The sequence below is a fragment of the Manis javanica genome, chromosome 5 (assembly GCF_040802235.1).
Source record: "Manis javanica isolate MJ-LG chromosome 5, MJ_LKY, whole genome shotgun sequence".
Taxonomy (NCBI): Eukaryota; Metazoa; Chordata; class Mammalia; order Pholidota; family Manidae; genus Manis; species Manis javanica.
Window position 1 is genome coordinate 131,832,074 of NC_133160.1, and position 12,286 is coordinate 131,844,359.

A 12,286-nucleotide genomic window follows, 5' to 3' on the forward strand; every position below is an offset into this window, starting at 1 on the left:
CCTTTTAACTAGGGATTTTGAAGCATTTACATTTATTGTGATAATTGATATGGCTAAATTTAAGTCTTCTGTTTTGCTATTTTCTTTTCTTCCCAGTTTTTAGTTTCCATTTTCATTTTCTGCATTCTTATTTTCAAAAATAATTTATTGAGGTGAAATTCACATAGGCAGAAATTAGCCATTATAAAGTGGATAACAATTCAGTAGCATTTAGTACATTCACTGTTTTGCAACTATCACATCTGTCTTGTTCCAAAACATTTCCATCACTCCAAAGTAAAACCACTTACCCATTAACTAGTTTCTTCCTATTACCCTATCCCTCCCACCCCTGTCAACCACCAGTTTGTGTTCTATCTCTATGGATTTATCTATTCTGGATATTTTGTATAAATGGAATTATACAATATATGACCTTAATGTGTCTTGCTTTTTTCACTTGGCTTGATGTTTTCAAAGTTCATCCATATTGTAGCATATATTGATACTTTATTCTTTTTATGGCTGAATAATATTCCACAGTATTGTATGTATGTGTGTAACACAGTTTGTTTAGTTATTCATCCATTGGTGGATATTTAGGCTGTTTCCATCCAAAAGGTGACTAGTGCTGCTATGAACATGGTTGTACATGTACATGTTTGGTACTTGTCCGTTTTTTTAGGTATATACCAAAGAGTGTGGGGTCATAAGGTAATTCTGTGTTTAACTTCTTGAATCAGAGCAGTATTAGTCTAGGAGTAGTTATTTCTCACTAGTGAGATAAGATCCTGGATACTAGACTCAATGGCTTAGGAATTTTGATGCTTTCTAGTCTGTCTGATGGAAAGTGGCCCTGAGCTGGACCTTTGTGAGTTTTGGACACTGTTGCCTCTAGTCCTTCCCAGTAGTTCCTTGTTCTAAATCTGGTAGTTTTCTTACCTGCATTTGCTGCTCAATACTCACTTATATTCAGTAGGAACTATCTGCTGATCTTTGGAGTTCATTCTTTGTGTAGCACTCTCCTCTGTGGTACCATGTGCTGTGGCTTCTAGCTGCCCTGGTCTTCCAAGATTCTCAGCTCTGTTTCTCAGGGAGTCCCAGGCTTTTTCTAGGCTCTCCCTTCCTTTGCTGTGGCCTGGAATCTCTCCTACTTCAATAGCGTGGGAATTCATAGGGCTATCTCATTTGTTTCTGGTCTATAAGGAATCACTGTCGTTTGTTGTCTGTTGTCCATTGTCTTGAAAACACTTTTATATATTTTTGTCTCTCTTTTTTTTGGTTGTTCTAGGCCAGAGAGTACATATGGTGCGTATTTCTTTGTCTTTGCTGAAATGAATGTCTGAAGGTCCTCTTTTTATAGAAGTGTTCTTGACATAACAGTACCATGTTAAGGTGCTGGGGATAGAAAGATACATATTAATGCTTTACTCAAAGAACATATAGTCTGTTTGGAATATGCGCTAGGTAAGTACACAGTTTAAGTTTGTAACTACTTGTCATATTTTTCATGAAGTAGCATATCACAAAGACAATATGTGTCTAAGGGTCTAGAAATATGAAGTAGCCACTTGCAATCACAGTGACAACATGTATTTGAGGTCTTGTGTTATATCTCAAATACTCATTTGAATTTTTCATTTTATTATATAACATTTGTTTTAATAATGTTTAAAATGACTTATTTAATAAAGTTGATAACTCTTGGAAGATAAGCATATATATTTAATGAAATTGCTCATTTTTGCTGAGATTTCTTTATGCTGCTATTATTGTGCCATTCTTTGGAAGTTACTTACTAATTAATTCACTTAATATTTCTGAACCCACAATGTGGGCTTTGTACTTTTCTAGATGCATTTAGGTACTGTTTATAAGTTACTTGGTTCCTTTTGTGGACTTTAAAGATAGACAAAAAGTAGTGAGGTCATTACAAGTAGTGATAAGCACTTGGAAGACAGTAAAACAGCTTTTTTTAAAGGAAGCCTCAGCCTTTTAGTAGGTTCTCTGTAAGAGTCCAAGGAGCATAGAAGTGAATTAAATGCTTCAGCTTCATTAGATTTTATGATGTCTACTTTGTAAAAGCTTATTTTTGTTTATATTTCTGTTTCTATTTTGCTTCTTGATGGTGCCTTAATTGTAGTATTATAGTTAAGAAAATTGATGTCCAGGTTAGTGAGCCCTCTGTGACTTGTGTGTACTTTCAGCCTGCTTATTTTTTGAGGAAACAAGTTTCATAATTTTAATGTATGTTGTATTGTAGTATTTCTTGTTTGTTTTGGTTTGTTTCCATCCTAAAGTATTAGTTTCAGTCTTCTGAGATATTTTGCGCGCGCATGCACGCGCACACACACGCACATACATAATATCCTAAGTTCAGTGACTTTATAGGCTTCGTTTACATGTGCTCTCAGCCATTATCTTTTCTGACTGAAAAACCCTAAGTTTTAGACAGTTTATACACTAGCTTCTTAATCTTGTTAGTTGTCTTAACCTCTTTTTGGTTTTGTAGTGCTTTAATCTCTCTCTTACATATGGTGACCAGAATTGTATGGCTTTCTAAAAGTGCTCTCTATATAGACTTGTAAATAGTGTGTATTTCCATTCCCCTTTATACTCTTAACTTGTATTTAGTCCTGTATCAGAGACTTAGGAATAGGAAAGTAGGCTGCAACATGTGTTCTGCACTTTGGTTCTAGTGAGAATTGGTTTGGAAAATGGCACTTACTCTTAAGTGGCTGATCAGTTTATTCTCTCTGAACCTCAGTTTTTACCTGACTAAAATGGGGCTATTAATCTTTCCTTGCAGTGTTATCTTAAGAATTAGAGCAAGTGCCTCTAGAATCCTTAGTATAGTATTTTGCCTATAGTAGGTGCTTAATTAATGGCAGTTGTTGTTATGATCATTTTATTATTATTGTTCCCAGTGTCAGTCTTGCTAATTAACTACTGTATCCCCCGTGCCTCTCACAATGCCTAGCATCTATTTGTGCTCAGTAAGTATTTGTTGAATGAATGTACTCTTTGGCTTTTGAAGTAGTCAGATTGTAACATTTTAGGAGATATGATCCTTATTATTAAAAACAAGATTCCTAAGTAAATAAAAGCATCTTTTTTTAAGAGTAAATAACAGACTTTTTTTCTGCAGGGGCAGTGTGATAAAGTGTAAACCTAGTAAATCACTGTTTGAAGCTGGGTGACCTTAAGAGTCACATAAAAACCTCTCTGAGGCTAAAGGTTTTCTCTCCCCCTCCCCGACTTGTGCTTTTTTTTCTTTTAGTCTGAGGAAAGGAGAGGCTGACTGATTTCTCAGATACTTTTCAGCTCTGAAAATTGATAATCCTTTGAAAATTGAGCTGTGTCGGTCTACAAAACATCTCTGCTTCCAAGCTTTCAGTAAAGAAGTTCTCATATTTCAAATCTAAATAGTAACATTTCAGTAAAATATTTTCATGTAGATTGTTTAGTTTTTTATTACCATTTTTTTTCTTCTCTGAGGCTTGTTTTTTAGATAATTACTAGTTGGTTTTTGAAACTTTGAAGGGTTTGTATCCAGTCTGTTTTTCTTCTAAGATAAATTGTGCTTTGATTTACTTCTGGATATCTTTCTTTCATGCTGAAGTTTAGTTATCTGGTAATTATGAATTGCTTTGTTTGGGGTATACTAGGGGTTGGGAAGCCAAATGGGAGAGGTCAGGAATGGGGGTTTTTGAGTGAGAATGCAGCCTTGTAAGACCTAAAGAGATTTAAGGCTAAGTGAACTTGGGTGAGTCATAATTAAGAATGCTACAAAAATTTGTATATGGGAGAAATTTGAAATATACTTACTCAGGTATATTGACAGGGCTAAAAGTTACCCAGAGCTTTCAAAACTCTAAATTTACTCTGGGTTTTTGTTTGAGCATTTATATTCAGTAACTGAATCATAAAATGAGAATGGCATTGAACTTTTGGGTGAATATTTTGAAGAAAAATTCCTCTAATATATTGTAGATAATGAAACAAAGCAAACAAACTTAAAAGCATCTTAATGAAATTTTAGTGAAGGAAAATCCTGAAAACTTTCAGTGAACAAGGGATGATGAATGAAATGTATTCTTATGATAGCCATTATTATTGATTTGAAGATATAGAGAGTCACTGCTAATTTTTTAAATGTTATCCAGTTTGTTTTATTTTGGTAAATATAACAAATACTTATGAGGTTTTCATATGGTCAATAATATTCTTCAGTTTCCTTTTTTCTCCACTTTCATATGCTCTTATTACAGAGGGGTTTTAGGAGCCTGATGTTTGTGAAAGAGAAAGGTTTATATGCTGTTTTAATGTACAGTAATAGATGTAGAAATATAAAATATGATTTACAGAAATTTCTATCATGTACCCAGAAGAAAGAAACTTATACATTTGCATATTTAAATAAGAAACATTTTGATTTTATATTTAAGAATACTTTTCACATAATATTAGATGTTTGATCTTTAGACCTGCCTTAATGTAATTTAAGATACTAACATTTGCTTTATAATACAGATCACTCTACATTGCTAAATTCCTGATGTCCAACTTAAGACGTTTTGCTATAAAATGTAAACTGTAGTGGTATTAATGGAATAATAGACTCCAAGGAAAAAATGAAGAGAAGGATAATGATTACAAGTATCCCCTGTTTTTCACAAGTTGATGTTATGCCACTTCCCTTTTATGAAAGACCTTCATTAGTACCTGTTTCCACTAACCAAAAGAAATCTGAAGAGAATTTTCACTTTCACAAAAAAGCAAAAAGCAAAAATAGTGTTCAGGGTTTGTTTTGCAGTGAGCCATTACAGAGACATCACAGACCCCAGGAAATGAGAGTGGTGTCACCAGACTCCTTTCCCAAGAACTATATACTCAGTGTCTCCACATCAAGCTGCCACAGCTTTGAACTGTGTTTGTGAGCATCTGTGTTTTATCTTGATTTACTCTGTGAATCTTTTAGCAAGATGTGGCCCAAGGTATCAGAAAAACCTAAGAGAGGTTATTTTTTAGGTCTGGAAATGGTCAGAAAATATTTCATTAATGGTAATTGTTTCTTTGCTTTACTCCATTGTGGCTTAAGAAAACTTTTATAGGAATGCTCTACTTTCAGAGAAAAGAAATCTATTGTATATACCTGATATTAGCAAGATGTTTTATATGCATTCTCTTTTTGAATTTCTTTCTTTTTTTAATTGAAATATGACTGACAATACAAAAAAGCTGCATGTTTAATGTATACTCCTTGATGAATTTGAAGATAAGTATATACCCATGAAATTGTCACTATAAAGAATGCCATAAATGTAATCACAACCTCTAATAATTTCCTCCTTCCCTCTCTCTCCTCTGTGTTTGTAATAACACTTAACATAAGATCTACCCTATACATTCTCCCCTTTTTTCCAGATTTATTGAAATACAGTTGCAAAATGTGCAAATTTAAATTGTACAACATGATGATTTGGTACATGCATATATTGTAAAACCCATACATTTTCTCTTTTAATCTTGACAACAATCCTGTTTTATAAATACCATGATAGCATCTAATAATTACTGAGTGTTTAGTATATGCTAGGGATTGATTTAATCATTTTGCTTGTACTATGTAATTTAATCTTCACCAAATGCTAATAGGTTTTATTCATATTATTACTATTTTAAGGGTGAGAAAACTGAGGCCTAGAAGTTAAGTGATTTGTTTGAGGTCTCATAGCCTATAAAACTAAGCCATGACTTAGGCTTATAACTCAAATCTCATCTGTTTTTTCACTTTCCAGTAATGATACAAAAGCTATTTTTTATCATAATTTGATTTTATACCTAGAAGTGGGTGATTTTGGAGGTTTGGAAGGAGTTTAAAAGATCATTATTTTGTAAGTTAAGAGGTTCAGGCTCATAGAATGTTGTTGGAACTTAACTGAGTTTATCCAGTTGATTTATAAATGATAACAGTGTCCAAGCATTTTATATCAGCTTTCACAATACTTTATTTAGATTTTCAGCAGATTTATCTCTTTCAGCTAGTTATTTTTCTAATGCTTAAATGAATTTGTGTTTCTTGACAATACAAACTCATTCATTGTAAAGGAAGGAGACCATAATGTAGATAAAGTAGGTGCAGTAGAAAAGTACATTTTACTTTCTCAAAGAACCAGCTCTTGGTTTCATTGATTTTTTCTATTGTTTTATTCTTCTCAATTTTATTTATTTCTTCTTTGATCTTTATTATGTCCCTACTTCTGCTGACTTTAGGCCTCATTTGTTCTTCTTTTTCCAATTTCGATAATTGTGACTTTAGACTATTCATTTGGGATTGTTCATCCTTTTTTAAATATGCCTGGATTGCTATATACTTTCCTCTTAAGACTGCTTTTGCTGCATCCCACAGAAGTTGGGGCTTTGTGTTGTTGTTGTCATTTGTTTCTATATATTGCTTGATCTCTATTTTAATTTGGTCCTTAAGCCATTGATTATTTAGGAGCATGTTGTTAAGCCTCCCTCCATGTGTTTGTGAGCCTGTTTGCTTTCTTTGTACAATTTATTTCTAGTTTTATACCTTTGTGGTCTGAAAAGTTGGTTGGTAGAATTTCAATCTTTTGGAATTTACTGAGCTCTTTTTGTGGCCTAGTATGTAGTCTATTCCATGTGGACTTGAGAAGAATGTGTATCCTGTTGCTTTTGGATGTAGAGTTCTATAGAGGTCTATTAGGTCCATCTGTTCTGGTGTGTTGTTCAGTGCCTCTGTGTCCTTACTTATTTTCTGTATGGTCAATCTATCCTTTGGAGTGACTGGTGTGTTGAAGTCTCCTAAAATGAATGCATTGCATTCTATTTCCTCCTTTAATTCTGTTAGTATTTGTTTCACATATGCTGGTGCTCCTGTGTTAGGTGCATATATGTTTATAATGGTTATATCCTCTTGTTGGACTGACCCCTTTATCATTATGTAATGTCCAAAAAGTACATTTTAAACAGTTTTTATACAGAGTTCCAGTTGGACAGCTGACAGTTGATATATTGCTTTTACTTCTGTTTTACTTCTCCAAAAGTAAATAGAAACCAACATACCTGTCTTTGAAAAAAAGTTATTAGTTATTCACTCCCTAGCAAATAATAGCACATGATTTTTTTTTCTTTTCCTTCACATCGTATGGATAATGTGCCTGTGTTGTAACAAGGTTTGAGGGAGGCACATGTCACACAAGAGCATGAACACCCAGTCATCATTCTTATGCACTACGAAAGGATCATGCACGTGATTTTCGATAAAGTATTTTTTTTTCCTAATACTATATTCTTCCGTGAAACTTGTGTATTTACTCTTAGATTGAGAATGCTGTGAAATGAGTTAACCCAACAGTGTAGGAGGGACAGGGACTCTCACTGAAGGGAGATTTGGGTTTTCTATGTTAATCCGTAGGTGCTCAGTTTGTAGTTTCTTGCCCTTTCCTCAGTATCTCCTGTATCATAAAATTGAGGAGGAATGTATTGTTATTTAATTTGAAAGAATATCTTAGGCTTGACACTTAGAAAATTCATTCTTAATATAAACTAAATAAATTATAGCCATTAGTGTGAACAGCACTGACAATTTGTTTTTAATTGTAATAAAGATATGTTACTATTATCATAAAAGAGGATACTCAAAAAAGTATGAACTTTGAGCCTTAAATGTGCAGAGCTAGCACTGGGACTTTATAGATGTGTTAAACTCCTTCAAAAGTGTGATTTGCCAGAAGTTGGCTGACATTCAGTTCTCTATGAATATTTAGGACATAGTATTGGTTTGGTGGTTTGTAGAAAGATTTGCCTATCTTCACTGGTGTCCAGGCTGTTGTTAACCCATTCAGTGAGTTCTTAAGATACTGTATATTTCAGTTCCAGAATGTCCATCTGATGCTTTTATAGAGTCCACTTCTCTTTTTAAACTCTTCATCTTTTCACCCAAATTTTTGTCCGTCTTTTCCCTCTATTTTGTTGAGTGTCAGCTAACACCAATACCTGGATTACTGGTGGGTCTGTTTCTGTGGGTTCTTTCCTTTTGATGATTGGTCACATTTTCCTACCTCTTACAGTTCTTTATTTTGTACTAGATATTATATACAAAATGAAGTAGAAGCTCCAAATGAGATCTTCCACGATCAAGGATCCCTTCTTTCCTCTATTAGGCAGATAAGGTAAAAGGGAATGATCATTAATCAGAGACTGAGCTGGTCAGTCTGGTTTGCAAGTTTAGTAAGATTCAGTTCACCTCTGGTTTTCTCTGTTTCTCTGGTATGGCTGTTCTAGACTTTTGATTAAGGCCTGGCAGGTCTTTGTCTCCTCACCCTAAAAGCTGTATACCTTAGGATATTTTGAGATTGGCTTTTTAGCCTTCCATCTCATTCAAGTTCAAGTGTCTTGAAGGGGTAGACCAATCATGTGCATGTTTCAGATCCTCCTTTCTCTCCTAAGCACTGGGAGACTGAATAATTTTTTTTTGCTTTTCTGGCTTGGTCCGCCACCCTTCCATGCTGCCCCAGAACTCAGTAATGTTTCTAGGGAAAACTGGCTTTGCATTTTAAGATACATTTAATTTCCGGTCCATTGAGCCAGCCCATACAACCTGCAGAAGCTCTGTTGATTTCCCTTTCCTCCCAGTAGTGTTCCACTTGTTGTGCCAGGCTTGATCCTCAGCCCACTCCTGAAATCTACAAAGTAAGAAAATGGCCAGTAATTATCAAATAATTTAGGAAGGGCTCTTTCCTTCTCTGGATTTTATTTCATCTAGTTCATATGGCTTCTGGAATTTTCTGATGGTTTAAAAATACGATTTTAAAAATAAACCTGTGTTGTGTAATCTATAAAAAAGAAATATACCTCAAGTCATGTTTTATTGCATGAGGAAAGGTGTTAAAACCAGATAAAAGACACTTTGGATAAATCTCCTTGAGACTGCAGAATACAGTAGAATAGGTATTTCCCAGACCTTAGAACCACAGAAAATTAGAGCTGGGAAAAGTTTAGTTTTAGAGTAAGTTGGTTGTTTAAGGCAGACAGCCTGATTGGTGGCTTAGATATCTCCATGTCATAGGCATATTATTTGACAAGTTATGGGTTCTTTAGAAATTCATAACTCTGTAGAATAATGGAAAGAGCATAATGTTGAAGGAAGGCTATATAATCCTTGTTTCGAATCCTAGCATGATCCTTTCCTAGTGTAGCTAAGTGTCTTAATTCCTCCAAGCCATAGTTTTCATTTGTAAAATGAAAGGAATACAAGGTGCCATGTAGATTAAGTAAAATAACAAAGGGAAGACAGCTGGTATGGAGTCAGATACATATTACTATTCCTTACCTCTTTTGGTTTCTCTGGTTATTCATTATAATCAATGAGCAGGCGATTTTTTTTTTCCACTCTACCTAGTTGGTCCTAACCAGTGATTCTTTCTTGTGTAATTATGTGTTTTTTTTACAAATCCCTGATAGTAATACTTTTGATTAATTGGCTTAGTTAACTCTATTTGTGTTATGAACAAGTTTTTGTAATCTTCTACTGTCAATTGAAACTCAGTTTTAGTTTTTTGAGGTGTTAACTAGTATTTTCTGAAATGTTACCAGAAGTTAGTGAATAACTCCCTTAAAATTGTGTACAGCATTTAAATATCTGTGCATATGTGCCTTTTCCATTATTCACAAAGTAGTCAGGTAAGTGATTCTTAACCTAAAAAAGTTAAGAATCACTAGCCTTGGTCACAAATTTTGAAGAAATTGCATGTAAGAATCCCTTATTTAAGATTAGTATCTATGTGTTACTGCTCAGGATTAAGAGGTTATTTTTCATACCCAAATGTTTGCAGTCGTTTAGCTTAACCTCATTTTGAACATTACATTTAATAAACATTAGTAAAAGAAAGGGTTATTCTTATGATACTTTGGTGGATGTTTTAGTTTATCTAGGTTATTTAAAAGTTAATGTTCACATAAAAAATCTTTAAAGGAGCCTTTTAAGTACAAGAAGGCCATTTGTTTAAAAATCCTTTTGAGGAATCTGATCAGATTCTAATTTGTCTTTTTGGTGATCCAGATTTTTCATTTATCATCATACTGAGAATGCCTTTTAATTTTTTGCATATCACTATAATAAAAGATTTATATTAATCCAGAACAAACAAGTGAATCACATAATTTTCTCTAAAGTTGAAATAATTCAATTAACATTTTATATGGTTTCCTTCTAATGACTTATAACTAAGAACATTTTTGTTTCACTTTTGTAGCAATTTGAATTTGCACAGATGTCAGAAGATAAGTATGGTTCTTTTTTGAAAAATACTTAAAAAAAGATTATGAATATATTTAAAGCATTATTCAAGTTAAAGCTTAGTTAATGCATTATAAACTTAGGAGTTTAAAATTAAGCTTGTTTTCAACAAGAAGTTAAACACTTGAAATTGCACTTTGACATTCTGTGATGTTATGAATAAATCCCATTCAAATTTTAATTTCAAATTAAAGTAGCTGAACTTCTATAAATAACTATTTGTGAGATATTCTACTTATGCATTTTAACATATCTTGGCATCTTTATGTTCTAAAGACTGAGTGCTATTTCTTCGGTAACAGTTCAGAGAAATTTTATTAGCAGTTTTAACACGTAACATTTTTTCTTTGGCTTTAAGAACTTTAAAATTCATGAGATTTCCACTGATTTTTATTAGCAACTTCTAGAAAACCACTTCTTTGAAAAACCACTTTCTCAAGCAGTGATAGGAGTATGTCATGCCTGCTGTAGTTAACTGTTGATTATCATAGTTTAGCCATTTGTGAATTATTCAGGCTATTTTACTTCCTTTGCAATTTTCATATTGTGATTTATTTTCACAAACCTACCAAAAATTTAAAAAGAACCAAAGCAATAGAAACAGATGCCCAACAGTACAGCACAGAGAAGACAACTAATGACTCTGTAGCATCTTACTACGCTGGTAGACAGTGACTGCAATGGGGGGGGGCGGCGGGCACTGAGGACTTGATAATACAGGTGAATGTTGAAACCACTATGTTGTTCATGTGAAACATTCATAAGATTGTATATCAATGATACTTTAATACAAAAAAAATAGGTGCCCAAATTTCTATCCTTCTGTTATTGGAACTTGTTATTACTCAAGTTAAATCTGTTCAACAAATATGTCTATTTAAGAATTGAAATGATGTTTTTGAATTTCTGTTATTTTTTACTAAAGCATTGCTGAATGGCTATATTAGAAATAGTTCACCAGTGAGAAAAATATAATTAGCAAGGTGTGAAGTGACAAATTTGTGGGGGGAAAAAGTGAGCTGTATGATGAGGGAGAATGGATGGTGGCCCAGATGATTGGAGCTCTCCTCTTCCAGACCAGGTTAGTGACGTGACATCATTTTCATCAAAAACTTGTTCTGCTTCATATTGTGAGCTGGGAGCCTTAGTCTTTTTAATTAAGGATAATAATCTATGATAAAATAAGGTTTCTTGTTGATCATCTTAGACAGGAGGACTGAGGATTCTTTGGTAAAGAACCACTAACCTGTCCTCTCACCCCCAGGGTGTGAGCACTGAAAAGGATTAAGGCCCACTGTAGGGAAGCTTGCACTGAAGGCTGTACTGCCCTTTCCCCTGTTCTTTCAGTTAAATAGAAGATTTTTAGTTCCCATGACTGTCAGTCTGGTGCTTTTCACAAGTACCAAATTCTTTTAAGAAAATTACGATACTTGTTTTTAGAAGTCTACTGGCCTAGAATACTGAAAGATTTTTTTTTCGGGGGGGCGAGGATATTTCATATTGACAAACCCTATACATATTTTTTCCTGATGCCTATTAGTTTCCTTTAATTTGTATTGAATTTGGTAGCCTTTAATATAACCTTTAAAAAATCAAGGACATTTTTATATGGTTAGATTTGCTTGTCCAGTGATCATTATAGAGTTTGGTAGTTGAATTTTACATTTTATTAGAAATAGCTATCTGACAACCCTGTGGACTTAAATTCTTAACTCTTATTTCTAGATGACTGCAATTATAAGGCTTTCTTTTCATGTTTAAAGACTTTTAAATAGCTTTTATAAATGCTGAAATGTCATATATTTTTTTCAGTATCTGCCAAATTGGTATTGTATTTAATCTTGAAAATATATTTTGATTTTGTTAACTGAAAATAATTGCAGAGTATTAAACATTCCCAGTAGTTAAAGTTTTTTTCCCATTTAATTTAAGCTTTTGTTGTTACTAACAAATAATTTGTGGCACAGTTTCTTTCTTTAA

General features: G+C 33.4%; 1 protein-coding gene and 1 non-coding gene across 7 annotated transcripts in view; one reads left to right on the top strand and one right to left on the bottom strand.

Annotated features, from left to right (window-relative positions):
* The window catches only part of CHIC2 (cysteine rich hydrophobic domain 2), a 55,016-nt gene that overhangs the window by 24,226 nt on the left and 18,504 nt on the right, over positions 1–12,286 (top strand). The gene's annotated exons all lie outside the window — the stretch shown is intronic.
* LOC118968451 (small nucleolar RNA U13) lies at positions 7,148–7,251 on the bottom strand. Its single transcript, XR_005056106.2, has one exon. It is a non-coding gene; the product is annotated as a small nucleolar RNA U13 (small nucleolar RNA).